Raw genomic sequence first — 12,216 nt, 5'->3', positions numbered from 1 at the left:
GTGCTTGAAAGTTTGTGAGCCTTTTAGAATTTTTTATATTTCTGCATAAATATGACCTAAAACATCAGATTTTCACACAAGTCCTAAAAGTAGATAAAGAGAACCCAGTTAAACAAATGAGACAAAATAATGAAATGAAATGAATGAAAGAAAAACTCTTAAGACCATGGCCACTTTGGGTTTAAATACAGAATATCCATCCATCTATCCATTATCTATAACCACTTATCCTGTACAGGGTCACGGGCAAGCTGGAGCCTATCCCAGCTGACTATAGGCGAGAGGGGGGGGTACACCCTGGACAAGTCGCCAGATCATCGCAGGGCTGACACATAGAGACAAACAACCATTCACACCCATGGTCAGTTTAGAGCTACCAATTAGCCTAACCTGCATGTCTTTGGGGGAAACCAGAGCACCTGAAGGAAACCCACACAGACACAGGGAGAACATGCAAACTCCACACAGAAAGACCCCCGTCAGCTGCTGGGCTCGAATCCAGAACCTTCTTGCTGTGAGGCAACAGTGTTAACCACTACACCACCATGCCACCCTATATACAGAATATTTTATCCTTAATATCTGAAGTACTAAACAGATACACATAGTGGAACTGCATTACACCACTATCTTACACACTTTTAAACAGGGGGAGTCAGTAAAGCAATGTGGATCAGTAGGTTGTGTGTCTGCTCTCACAAGGGAGTTTACAATATGGAGACACATCAGGGATGATGTGTAATGAGGTTTGTCTCCCTCAGACAGCGGCATGCTTTTTTGTTGACTTCAGCATCTCAGATGTAATTCCTCAAGTGCTGTTTGGTCAAATTACATTTTTAATTTTGTATATAATTTTTCTCTGTAATACATCAGCAAGCTGAAGGGGCAGGAAACAAGAGAGAGGGAGTATAAATCAGGTCTTTGAACCGGTTCAAGGAACGAAAACGAAAACCGGGAACTTTTTCTATTTCACATGGAACAGAAACGAAACCAGAAACTTTATTATTTTTTATGTTCCGGAACAGAAACGCTTATTAAAAATAATGGTAACCGGTTAATACCGGTTTTTATTTCGTTCCTCAAAGTTTCTGTAGCCTACAAATAGCCATTCTTCTCCTGCGCAAGTTTCTATGACCCGCTGGGGTTCACTTCCTGTGTGACGTTCGCTGATTGAATGGAGAGAGCGGGAAGGTGGACTACTATCACGTCTCCATTACTGAGTGTCTGAGCAAAGAAGAGCCTGAACGATGCAACCTCCCTATTGGCTGTTTGTAAAAATGTATCAATTGTTGCCCTTCCCACGGGAATCATCGCGGGCTCGAGAGATGAGACCTCACGAGTTAGTTCGTTGGTAGCAGAACAAAATGTCTGGACACAAATCGGGTTTTCAGAAAAGGAAAGAAAATAAACGGAGGGTCGAAAATACAAAAAAGGAGGCAGAAAATGCAAAACGAGTTTTAAGGTAGGACAAATGGTTACTTTTCTGAGGCAGCCCGCCGTGGCTGCCTGCAGGCTTATTTATTATAGCCCATTTAGTTAAAATAGTTGATATAAAATGTTTATAGTTATGTGATGGCTGTCCTGATTTAGACTGGTGTTTTTTTTTTTTTTTGGGGGGGGGGGGGGGGTTTGCGCGATGTTGCACCCGGGTCCAGATTAGGGCAGAACCGGCCCTGGCTACATTTCAGGTGTAGTTTGTTTTATGTATGTATGTACTTGCATAGATGTGTAATTGGTCTTCCAATATGGCGCCTAACAAAATCTCGCGGCGCGGTGACGTCATGCGGTAGCCCACTATAGGGCCTGACTAGCCTTTGGTAACACACTAAACGAATTATCTTTCATTTTTGGCACTTTTTCTGTTTGTGTAGATGGGAAGACATACTGAGAATCCAAATCGCCAGCATTTGAAATAATAATTGTTTTGAATTATTTCTTGTCTTATTTAATGAAGGTTGTAATAGAATTAGCCTACTAATAGAATTACTAATAGAATTAGGCTTAAGCTGGATGAGACAGAGACATAATTTTATAGCCATTTGTTAAACAGCTGACAGGGAACGTAATTAACCGTTCCGGGAACGAATTTTTTTTGTTCTAACCGGTTCGGGAACGTCTATTTAATGGTGGAACCCAAAACGAGGGTTATGTATATAACCGCGGTTCTATGAGTTTCGGATGACCGCCAGAGGCGGTGCTTTCAGCACATGGATATCCATCACACGAACGTGCAGGTCGAGTAATAGTAACAACAAAGTCACGTGTGACCTGGGTGACGTCACCCCGTGACCCCGGCATAAAAGACCGGTAAACCCAGGAAGTGACCTCTTGGCAAATCTTCTCGTGTACACTCCGAGTGACTACCAAGCTCTGGCGGTCATCCGAAACTCATAGAACCGCGGTTATATACATAACCCTCGTTCTATTTCGTTTCTCCTGACCGCCAGAGGCGGTGCTTTCAGCACATGGATGACTAATACCAACCAGGTCATGAGGAGTGCCTACCCGTACTCAGTGCTGCTGCGACGGGCCTGGAATGACAGCCGTCGCCACAGGATTATGTGGGACGACATTAAGACGGTAAAACCTGGTGAAGGTGCAGCTGGAAGCCCAGGAGGCTGCGCTGCATATGTCTGAAAGGGGCACGCCCTTCAGCGATGCCCATGAGGCCACCACGCCCTGTGCAGAGTGCGCCCTGACAGCCGGAGGAATCGGGGAGCCACTGTGCCTGAAGGCATGTAATATAGCCTCGACTATCCACTTGGATAGCCTCTGCTTAGAGAGCGCCAGACCCCTCCTCGGCCCTGTGTGGCACAGAAACAGGGCGTCACTCCTACGGAAGCCCTCTGTACGGGACACGTACACCCTGAGGGCGCGAACTGGGCACAAAATTTCCGACCTCTCACCATGGCCCGCCTCGAACGCCGCAAGGCTAAGGGGCTGGTTGACGAAGGTAGCAGAGAGGGTCTTCGGGAGGAAAGAGGGGTTAGGCCACAGAGTGACCCCACTGTCGCCGGAGTGCCACTGCAGGCACTCCCCACTGACTGACAGCGCGTGTAATTCCCCGATGCGCCTCATCGATGTATTGGCCAGAAGAAAAGCAGTCTTCAGGGAGAGCCATGAAATGTCTGCCGTGAGCAGGGGCTCAAACGGTGCGTCGCAGAGAGCCTGCAGCACCAAGTGAAGATCCCATGTGGGTACCCGGCTCCGTCGGGGGGGTCTCAACCGGAGAGCACCCTTCAAGAAACGTGCCACCAAGGGGTGGGACCCCACGGTCCTTCCCCCAACTCTGGCATGCTGAGCAGAGATGGCAGCTGCATAGACCTTGATGGTGGCAGGAGTAAGACCCTTATCAAACAGAGACTGGAGGAACAGTAGAATGGTTGGCAGGGGGCAGCATGTAGGCTCCTCCCTCGAGTTAAGCACCAGTTGGAGAAAGCCTCCATCTGTTGGCGTAGAGGGCATTGGTGGAGGGTGCCCGAGAGCTTGCAATGGTGTTGACCACTGCCGGCTCACAAAGACCTAGCAGGGGGTCCGGCCCTTCAGCGGCCACACCCAGAGCTGCAGACGGGCTGGATCCAGGTGCCAGATCTGCCCTCCCAGCTGTGATAGCAGGTCCGTCCTCACTGGCAGGCACCAGGGGTCGCCGTTCAGAAGTTGCAGCAACTTGGGAAACCACACTCGGCCCGGCCACCGAGGGGCGACAAGCAGCAGCCCGTGGTGGTCCATCGCCACCCTGTGTAGGGTTGGCACAATCAGCGGCAGAGGGGGGAAGGCATACAGCAGTTGCCTCTGCCAAGCATGCGCCAGCACATCCTGGCCCAGAGAGCTGGGGCCGTGGAGGCTGAACCACAGAGGGCAGTGTGTCGACTCCCGGCAGGCAAAGAGGTCCACCTCTGCCCTGCCAAAATGTTCCCAGATGGCGAGAACCACCGCTGGGTTGAGTCTCCATTCCCCGGGATCAGGGTCCTGGCGGGACAGCAGATCCGCTGCCCTGTTGGCAGTGCCTGGCAAGTACATGGCACGCAGGCTCAAGAGATGTCGATGGGCCCGCCGCAGAAGTTGGCCGGCCACTTCCAAGCACTGGAGGGACTTGGTGCCTCCCTGGTGGTTGACGTAGTACACTACCGTAGTGTTGTCCGTCCGCACCAGAACGTGTCTGCCGGCCAGGCTTGGGAGGAAGTGCTGTAGGCCGAGGGACACAGCCCGTAGCTCCAGCAAGTTGATGTGCTGCTGTCGCTGCCCTGGACTCCAGTAGCCTCTGACGGTCCGGCATTGCCAGACTGCACCCCAGCCTCCCAGGGAAGCATCCGTGGTGATGACCTCCCTCCGGGAGGGGATAGCCACCAGCGGAGCACCCCGCAGAAGGTAAGCCCTCCTCCTCCATGGATGGAGGAGCCTTAAAAAAGTATCCGTCACCTTCACGAGCCTGTGCCCGTGCGGCACCGGGTGGAGGTGGAGACCGTTGAGCCACCTCTGAAGCGGGCGTAAGTCCAGGAGTCCCAGCGGGACTAGAGAGGAGGCTGCTGTAAGCATGCCCAGCAGGCGCTGAAGGGTCCTCAGGGTGAGTGACCTGCCCCGTCCGAAGCGGCCAAGCAGCAGGCGGATGTTGTGGATCCTGGTCTGGGAGGGGGTTGCCATCAACGACCTCGAATCCAGGTGCATGCCCAAGAAAGTCGTCTCCTGGCTGGGCACCAGCGAGCTCTTCTTGTAATTCACCCTGAGCCCCAGCTCTGTGACATGCGAGAGCACAGTCGCGATGTCGGTGCGGGCCTGAGCTGCTGACCGTGAACAGACGAGCCAGTCGTCCAGGTAAGGCGGGACACGCAAACCCCTTGCCTGAAGTGGTGCCAATGCCGCTGCCACACACCTGGTGAACACACGGGGTGCCAGCGATATCCCAAAGGGCAGAACATTGAACTCGAAAGCCTGGCCCTCGAAGGCAAACCGCAGGAACTGCCTGTGGTGTGGCGCAATGGGAACATGGAAGTAGGCGTCTTTCAGGTCGATGGTGGCAAACCAGTCGCCCGCCTGGATGTGGTGTAAGACATCCACTGTACGCAGCATGCGAAATCTCATGGTCTTCAAGTAGGAGTTGAGGGACCTCAGGTCGAGGATCGGGCGGATACCGCCGTCCTTCTTCGGAACCAGAAAATACCTGGAGTAGAACCCACCTTGCTGTCTCTGCCTGTCGACGGGAGAGATTGCTCCCTTCTCCAGGAGGGTGGAGATTTCCTGCCGGAGGACGAGGGACTTCCCCGGATGGCTCACGGTGGTGTGTTTGACCCCATGAAAATGCAGCGGTCGGCGGCAGAACTGGATGCGGTAACCCTCGGTGAGGGTCACCAGCACCCAGGGGTCTGGGGTCAACGCTTTCCAGCTTTGGAGCTGTTCGCTGGAAAAGCGGCCGACCGCTGGCGCGCTGATGTCAGCGCCGTCCAGAGCGCCCCCGTCGGTCACCATGGGGGCGACGAGGAGCGGACTGGGTGTAGGGAGCGGCACCGCGGGTCCGGGAGGTGGTGGGGCGACAAAAGTCATCAACCCGTCTGGTCCCCTGGCGGGTGCGTGGCCGAGACAGAGTCGGTGTGGGCCTCCTGGAGGACTGGGCAGTATTGCCATGGCAGTGGACCTGGCGGAGGCCAGCGAACTGCTGTCGCGCCTGGACGACCTGGGCACTCCGGTCCAGGGCTTGCTGAGCGGCCTCGCCAAACAGCTCCCCGGGGACAACAGGGAGAGAGCGCAGCACACGGCGGTCGGGCTCGGCCAGAGGGGACTGTGCCAGCCATATCTGCCGGCGGGCGAGGGTGAGATACGACATCAGCCGGCCCAGTTCCCGCGACGAGTAGGCAAAGGCCTGGAGAGCCGTGTCGCACAGCTCCCGTGATGCCGCGCTCGTCCCCTCCAGTGTCTGGGCGAGGGCCAGCAGCAGATGGGACATGAAATTGTCAATACGACCCATTCGTGCCGCCGTGTCGTATCCCCGCACGATGAGGTCAGTCACACGGCATTGGGTGCGGGGGCATCGGGCGTCAGGCCGCAGAGCCTCGTTGGGCGAAAGGACGAGGGCAGCCACGGAGGGCTCAATGTTGGGCATCTGCTGGAGGCCGTAGGTAGGGGCGTCCTGCATTGCTGCCAGGGCCCTGCAGTCACTAGGGAGGTGGGAAAGGCGTCTAGGGTCCGCCCAACACCTCTGTAACTCCTCGATGTATGGGACCGGGGGCGGAACAGACAACGAGGAAGGCTGTGTGGAACCTCTGAAGAAAGCGCTCTGATGCTGGGCCACCGGGGGCATGTCCAACCCCAGACGGGCCAATGCAGCCCTCAGCGTTGGCTGGATGGACGAGCGTCCGCCTTCCGACGCTGCCGCGGTGCCATGGCTGGTGGCCTGGGAGCCGGCCGGAGAGGTGGAGTCGTGACCAACAGACCCACCGCAGTCAAAGCTCTCCAACGCCCAGATCGACAGTTCATCCGGGCCGCATGCATCAACGGCCGGTGACAGAAGCGGTGGTGATGGTGAACGGTCGGGCTGCCAGGCAGAAGGGGTGGCTGCGGGAACACTGCTGCCCTGTGGCGGAGGCTGCCTTAGAAGTGGAGACGCGTGGGGGAGCCCCACGGCGCTTGCTGGGCCCCGCTGCTGCAGCCGGCACCATGTCCTGTCCCCCCGAGGCCCGGGGGATGTCAGACGGAGGATCCAACAGAGCCAGCCTGGCGGTCCGTGCAGCCACACTCAGGCACATGCAGTCTGCGCAGGCCATGTCCGTCAGCCCCTGCCGCAGGTGATCAATACCCAGGCACGAGGGGCACTCGCGGTGGCCGTCCTCCGTCTCGAGGGGGGCCCGGCAGTTGGCGCAGCGAGAGAATAGGTCCATGACACCTGGCTGGCAGAAGGGACCTTAAAAAAATAGGGCGAGAACACCCCAAGTAAGTATCCCAAAATAAACAATCAGGCGGCAATGAAAAACGACCGGGCGAACACACCCGTGGTCGGGAATATTAACAAGGAGAGGCGCCGTGCGCCACAGAACTGATAAACAGCGGCGAGAAACACCGCTTTAATTTAAATGAATGAAAACCGCTTACCTGAGCGACAACAAGCCGGCCTCCAGCGGTGAGGACACCGCCTCGGAGGGCTAGTCAGCTAACTCCACCGAGCGAGAGCGCTCAGCTTAATGGAGTAACAAACAATACGAATACAACACCCAAGACAGCCGGCCCGTAAGCAGGCCGGAGACAAGGCTACACAAAATAAGGCGGTCGATAATATTAACAAGGATAGGCGCCGTGCGCCACAGAACTGATAAACAGCGGCGAGAAACACCACTTTAATTTAAATGAAAACCGCTTACCTGAACGAAAGTAAGCCGGCCTCCAGCGGCGAGGACACGCCTCGGAGGGCTAGTCAGCTAACTCCACCGACCGAGAGCACTCAGCTTAACGGAGTAACAATACGAATACAACACACAAGACAGCCGGCCCGTGAGCAGGCCGGAGACAAGGCTACACAAAATAAGGCGGTCGGGAATATTAACAAGGATAGGCGCCGTGCGCCACAGAACTGATAAACAGCGGCGAGAAACACCTCTTTAATTTAAATGAATGAACCACTTACCTGAACGAAGCAAGCCGGCCTCCAGCGGCGAGAACACCGCCTCGGAGGGCTAATCAGCTAACTCCACCGAGCGAGAGCACCCCGCTTAACGGAGTAACAATAATACGAATACAACACACAAGACAGCCGGCCCGTGAGCAGGCCGGAGGCAAGGCTACACAAAACAAAAGCGGTTGATAATGTTAACAAGGATAGGCGCCGTGCGCCGCAGAACTGATAACAGCGGCGAGAACGCCGCTTTAATTTAAATGAATGAAAACCGCTTACCTGAACGAAAACAAGCCGGCCTCCAGAGGCGAGGACACGCCTCGGAGAGCTAATCAGCTAACTCCACCGAGCGAGAGCGCTCGGGAATATAGCGACAAGAGAAAAGAATTGGTGGACTTAACACAGTTTCTTGGAGGGTGCGTAAGCACAGCCCCAACCCTATGGGTAACGAAACTAACACGCGTTTTGTCCAAATTCCAACTCGCAACCTGCAAACGCGAGAAGATGTAAGAGGTCACTTCCTGGGTTTACCGGTCTTTTATGCCGGGGTCACGGGGTGACGTCACCCAGGTCACACGTGACTTTGTTGTTACTATTACTCGACCTGCACGTTCGTGTGATGGATATCCATGTGCTGAAAGCACCGCCTCTGGCGGTCAGGAGAAACGAAATAGAACCGGAAACGTTAAAATTCCGTTTCTGTTCGGAACGAACCAATAGGAAAAAAATTCCGGTTCAAAGCCCTGGTATAAATTAAGATGTGCTGTGTCACATGAAAAGTATATCTGACAGTTTTGACCTTGTGGGAACATTTGGTTATCCCCCACGAGGAAAAAACTAAAAGTGCCAGAAGATTTTCTTTTGATTACTGGGGCTGGGGTTGGTGTTAGATTTGGGTCTAGGCATAGTATTAATTAGCTGCATTAATAATTATGTCAGGGGAAGAGGTGGGGGGGGGGGGGGGATGTGGAGGATGCCCACTGCCAGCCATTGCAGTTTGTTTTCCCCACTGAGCTCTATGTAAAAATCTGGAGAGCTCATAGGCTCATCAAAGTGAAGCCATCTGACCAGCATCTTACCACTCACATGGCGGAGCAGAACAGTCATTTAGGCTATTGGAAGCTATGCAAAATTGGACAAGTTATTTATGTAGTTGGCGAGAAAAATAACAAGAAAAATGCTTGCATGTGCAGCAGTGAACTGTACAAACTGTCAAGTCAAAGGTTGTGGACGGACATTTCACCTGTGAGTATTGATAGTGTGTGATTAGTTTTACACGTGTGTGTGCACAGTGCCATTTGCGTGGACCCCCAATAGAATTTTATGATGGTTAAATTTAAAAATATGATGGCTAAAATCGTCTTGTCTGTTTTTGTTGGCTTTTTAGTTTGGCCTTCATTGGCTTTTGTGTTTGGATTCTCACGGGACAACATGGTATTCTGGGAGAAAAAATAAGAAAAGAAAAGAAAACAAAGAACGGGCTTACACGAAAGGGAAAAAAATAACAGAAAATATGTCTCATCATCTTGTCTGTTTTTGTTGAAAATATGACATTGATATCTGGGATGAACACTGTGACTGTGTCAGATTTTCGATGGAAACGTCCCAGACTAGATCAAAGCCAAAGTCTAGACATGTTTGATATTGAATGTGAGTGCTCCAGCTTCATCTCATCTCATTATCTCTAGCCGCTTTATCCTGTTCTACAGGGTCGCAGGCAAGCTGGAGCCTATCCCAGCTGACTACGGGTGAAAGGCGGGGTACACCCTGGACAACTCATCAGGTCATCACAGGGCTGACACACAGACACAGACAACCATTCACACTCACATTCACACCTACGGTCAATTTAGAGTCACCAGTTAACCTAACCTGCATGTCTTTGGACTGTGGGGGAAACCGGAGCAAATCCAAAGTCTTTTAGCACAAGTTTTAAAGTCTCTTAGCATAACTCTAAGTTCTTTAGCACAAGATCCAAGAACACTACAGGCGAAAGGCGGGGTACACCCTGGACAAGTCGCCAGGTCATCACAGGGCTGACACACCAAGAACACTTCATCTTTATTATGAATACTTACTGATCATGTTTAAAGATGCCTGATGGATTTTTTTTAATGAAAGTTGCCGAGATTCTGATCGAAAACGAGCGATTGTATTTCCCCACTCCACCATCTTGAAACCGCCATGTTCGATATGAAAACAGTAGTATGTGCTATCAAATGGACTTTTAACAATTTGAGTAAGTTTTAAGGAATAGATTCCACTCTTAGTAGGCAAAACGCGTTGTCAAGCCGGACAAGAGACATAATCCTCCGGTGAATTAATTCGGCTAACGCGTAATTATCGACAGCCAGTTGAATTTGTGATTGGATCAGAAGTGAATGAAGTTATCTTTGAAGGTGCCCACAATTCAAGGTTTGTTATGGATTCACTACAAATATCCAAAGACACCAAAGAATCGGATTTTCAGTCCACGTTTCAGGGATCAACAACTGATCCTTAACATGCATAGCAACAGACATTCTGGCTTCCAGTCCCTAAGCAATCATAATAAACCCCTTCCTATATCAGGATGAGTATATTTTCAGATTATTGTGACCATAATCCAGAGTTGTGCTAAAGAACTTAGAGTTGTACTAAGAGACTTTAGATTTGTGCTAAAAGACTTTTGTGCTAAATAACCAGATACCATGTAGATCATCTACACATGTCACACCCACTTGCACAAATTGACAAAATGGGCATGATTGTCTGTTTTAACCAGGGCTTTGAACCAGACTTTTTTTCCTATTGGTTCGTTCCGAACAGAAATGGAATTTTAACGTTTCCGGTTTTGGGTTCCACCATTAAATAGACGTTCCCGAACCGGTTAGAACAAAAAAATTTTGTTCCCGGAACGGTTAATTACGTTCCCTGTCAGCTGTTTAACAAATGGCTATAAAATTATGTCTCTGTCTCATCCAGCTTAAGCCAAATGTAGGCTAATTCTATTACAACCTTCATTAAATAAGACAAGAAATAATTCAAAACAATTATTATTTCAAATGTTGGCGATTTGGATTCTCAGTATGTCTTCCCATATACACAAACAGAAAAAGTGCCAAAAATGAAAGATAATTCATTTAGTGTGTTACCAAAGGCTAGTCAGGCCCTATGCATTGATAGGCTAACAGAGGTTAACGTCATTTAATGTTCGCGAGCCTCTCATTAATGTGGACAAATATATTGATATCGTGTTTGAAATGGACGTTTTTGAATAACGATAGACTGCAATATTTGCCTCTTATTTAAGATGTGGAGACGTGATAGTAGTCCACCCTCCCGCTCTCTCCATTCAGTCAGTGAATGTCACACAGGAAGTGAACCCCAGTGGGTCATAGAAACTTGCGCAGGAGAAGAATGACTTTTTTATTTGTAGGCTACAGAAACTTTGAGGAACGAAATAAAAACTGGTATTAACCGATTACCGTTATTTTTAATAAGCGTTTCTGTTCCGGAGCATAAAAAATAATAAAGTTTCTGGTTTCGTTTCTGTTCCATGTGAAATAGAAAAAGTTCCCGGTTTTCGTTTTCTTTCCTTGAACCGGTTCAAAGCCCTGGTTTTAACTACATGATTTTACTTTAAATTGAGTGCAAGTATATTGATAAGTACTCTTAAATCAGGGTTGGTCATATTTTCCGGTCAACGGCTGATTTCCCAGATGGCGTCCAATATACGATTTCCTGTGCAAAGAAAAACTGAAATTTCCGTAAAAATAATTATAGTAGTAAAAAGCTGTTCAAAACAAAAGATCAGAGACTGAACTGGAAAAGAAAAAACAAACAATAACACTGAAGGGGAGTGCTATAAAGATATGTAAGGAATGGGAATAAAGTTGAGAAAATAAGAGGAGGTAATGAAAGGGAATAAAAAGTCAGGAGATACTTTTCTTGGGACAGATTTGATCGGATACGACAGTTTAACACATAAACCAAACACACGTGATGTAAGTGGTAAGATGGTGGCCAGATGGCCTCACTCGTCTCTACAGCGGGGAATAGGCTATGAGCTCTCCAGATTTTTACGTAGAGCTCAGTGGTTTTCCCACATCTGCAGAAAGGTTTAAATATCACTTCCTCCTCAAACATCTGCCTCCAGCATCACGGCTTTGCATAATCTTCAGCTGCTGTGAGCAGTGAAGCACCTGTTTGGAAGTCAAGGGTGACAAAAGTTAAGCTTATTCCAAAGAATGTGGGTAAGGGGAGTAATTCTTTCCTGTCATCACATCAAATTAAATCACACACCTTCCTTCCCAATTCAATATTGCTAATACTGGGTTGCCATAAGGCGTTGATGGTCATTGTAATGGTGGCAGGCACTAACACCTTATGTAGTGCACTAGTGTGCAGTTTGTTAATATGCCCCGGTTCCCACTTTGACTTTCAGGTGTGCTGAGTCACAGAGCTGCTGCTCCACAGCTCAGCCAACCAGTGTGATCTGACAATAAACCTAGCCAACAGGAAAAAGCAGGTAGGAGCAGTTGCCAGGGTAAGAAGACATGTTTCCATTTTGCTTGGCCCTGATTGGTTGATTCCGATGCTGAAGGAAAGGAATTCCGCCAATTGCAAACAGTCGGTGG

The sequence above is a fragment of the Neoarius graeffei genome, chromosome 17, assembly GCF_027579695.1.
Source record: "Neoarius graeffei isolate fNeoGra1 chromosome 17, fNeoGra1.pri, whole genome shotgun sequence".
NCBI lineage: Eukaryota > Metazoa > Chordata > Actinopteri > Siluriformes > Ariidae > Neoarius > Neoarius graeffei.
This window is presented reverse-complemented; position numbering follows the sequence as displayed.